At 34.3% G+C, this 2,973-nt stretch overlaps 1 long non-coding RNA gene across 1 annotated transcript; it reads left to right on the forward strand.

Annotated features, from left to right (window-relative positions):
• The first annotated feature begins 608 nt into the window (after positions 1-608).
• On the forward strand, positions 609-2,585 carry LOC120011673. Its single transcript, XR_005471094.1, has 3 exons — positions 609-749; positions 1,389-1,470; positions 2,367-2,585. It is a non-coding gene; the product is annotated as an uncharacterized LOC120011673 (long non-coding RNA).
• Positions 2,586-2,973: the final 388 nt, after the last annotated feature.

Here is a 2,973-nt window from a genome sequence, read left to right on the forward strand (position 1 = left end):
ACCCTAGCTAGAAAAGAGTTTGGTTACACATAATCATAATAAAAACCACAAAAATACTCATTAACAAAGTTCGACTCAATGGGAGAATTGAGATTTGTCAAAGAATTTGGACTGCTGTAACACCAGGAAAAAAATAAATAAATAAATAAATTCACCAAGTAAGTAGGTGAAATTTTTGTATAAGTGAATAATTATAAGGGATTGTTTTTGCACGTATATAACATGTAAAGATATATATATATATATATATATATATATATATATATATTATCCAAAGTTGGTAGGAAGGGGTAGTCGTTAATTGGAATTGACTATCAAGACCTTAAACATAGAAGTCTTAAGAAGAATAAAGTTTGACATGAGAATTTGATGATGTATGGTGGTACGAGAATTGTTTATTGGTATAAAAAAAAAGAAATAATAATCAGAGGAAATAAGATATGCAAGCTGTCATGTACAAGGCAAGAAGCAAAGAATGTAATTATGAGTTATGCATGTGTACCACCTGTCAAGTGAGGGAGAGGAAACGCGTAAAGAAGTAAAAGAAGAAACGTAGGGTTAAATATGGGTTCTCTTACTCAGCAAGGTAGAGAGTAAGATAAGAAAGAGAGAGAGGTAAATGAAGGGGGAAGAAAAAGAAGTGTAGCAAGGTACTTTGGAAGACCTGGAGCGCAAGGGAAATATAAAGATAAAAACAAGGGAAATTCAAGAAGCACGAAGAAGCTTACAAGCTTAGGTACTTGAAGAAGGTAAGGAAAGGTGATGATGTTGGGGTGAACTTGACTGTGTTATATATATAATAGTGCATGGAGAGGACCTAGAGTTATAGGTCCAAATAAAAGGTTGGAATATGTGGTGATAATTTGGAGTTTGTGATATGGATTTATATATGCATGCATAAATTGATCAAGCGGATGAGGAATCATGACCATGAATATGCTAAGTTGTCAGTAGTAGATCTTTTGTTATGAACTTTCATTAAGATATATGAATGGAATTGATAAGTTAAACTTGCATGTGAGGATTTGTCCTAAAAATGGGAACTTGGGTTTTGCATGTGTTATGATTACTCTGTGGATGAATCGACATAAGAATCAAAATTTTATAAGTTTTGAAATTGGATTGGGGTTGTTAATCAATACTCTAGGTGTGAAGCATGTGTAAATAATTACGTAATAACTTAATTAGCTTATAATATAAGGCATAAACTCCATTTGTCTTTATTACCTGTAAGGCATAGCTGTTATAACCAAAGTAATATACTTGATAAACTTGGAATTTTGAAAACGTTGTTACTGTATACTTGTAATATTGAATCGGATAACAAGCATGAACGAAGAATGATATAATGTTGCATTTTCGGAAGACTGAAATAAGTAATTGACTAGGAATCGAGGACGTCGGGCCGAATCTCGTATATAATAAAAAGAAGGGGAAAGCACTCGCTGACAATTGAAAATATCGGCAAAGGTGAGGGTTGCCACTGCTAATACATTTAAAATGTTTTGATATGATATATAATGGAAATGTTTGATGTGGTATGTGATTTATTTGATAAGATAAATTCTTTTACAATAAAGAAATTGTTATTTGCGTTAAATACATTTTATATGTGTTTGAATGCCGAATTATGGTTTGCGATGAATTTTGGAAAAAAAAAAAAGATACCTATTTACATTTATTGTAAATTGAAAACTGAGTTATCTTGGAAGACGATTATGTGATGAATGAAACTTGGCTATAAAGTATCAAAAAAAAGAATTTTACATTTGAGATTATGCAAGTGGTACATGTTACTAAAATTCCTGTAAAAATGCGATTTGATACAAATATTCATATGATTTCAAACTCCCTGTGCTGAACTTCTTTGAGTATGTGAAAATGAAAGCATATGATTATTCTGTTGCCTGTGCACATGGTCGCCCCAACCTTGGCCCGGTTGTGGTATCTGCTAACTAGTCCCAAGGTGTGACTAGTGTGTGTGGTCGGAGCGATTTTACTCCCACACTATGTAAAGGATTTATTTCCACGATCTTTCCGACGGGAAAGCATACCGGTGGGTATCCCACATACTAACCGGATTGACGAATCTGGGAAAAACCGTAATGTGGGAATGTTGGAATCCATTGAATGGATTTATAATTTGGAATGTCAGACAGGGATAATTTGTATTGAAGTATGATTTCTACAAATTTATAATCACTACCTTCAAAAGAGGTTTGAACTCCGTGTTGTGATCTCGTCTATATTCTATACAAGTTTATATTTTATGTTTGCCCAAAGGATTTTGATAAATGTCTATACTTGACTTTGATTGGTTGCATTTAGCTTGGTTAACCCTCCTGCATGTTTTTCCATACATGTAGATTAACGGGAGCTGAGTGGGGAAGGAACCAGGCTAAATAAGGATCAAGGTAGTGTAATAGATCTAGAGCTATGTAAATCTATGCAAGGAAATTTTGTATCAAGCACTTAAGTGTGTACTTAAATCTATTGGTATTATGGTGTATGTTTGTGGAATAAAATACTTTTGTGTATCGAAGTTAGATAATGGTATTCCGATAATAAAGGCTTACGGTACGATATCTGCATGGACCCGGGTAACTGAGAATATGCAAATAGTGGCTGTGCCGTGTAATTACCCCTGGTGAAGTTTTGGGGTGTTACAACTGCCAAGCTTGATGTGCCTCCTCTTCTTGCCATCACTCTCTGTCCAAATTAGGTCTTCAACCGTGCAGCAAAAGTCTCCTTTTTCTCCAGCGTAACACTGCTTATATATTTCTTTAACAAACCCTAAGATGGCCCAGCTGTATTTGCCACATCAACAACTTAAATGTGCAAGTTTGATTCCCTCGTTCTGTAGCTGTAACAGGTTACAAAGTCTGTCCAGTGACAACTTTATTCTCCATCAGTATCGGTGCATAAAAACACCAATATGGGCAGTATTTTGCACTAATCAAAATAGAAAAATAG

This window comes from Tripterygium wilfordii, chromosome 13, assembly GCF_013401445.1.
Source record: "Tripterygium wilfordii isolate XIE 37 chromosome 13, ASM1340144v1, whole genome shotgun sequence".
NCBI lineage: Eukaryota > Viridiplantae > Streptophyta > Magnoliopsida > Celastrales > Celastraceae > Tripterygium > Tripterygium wilfordii.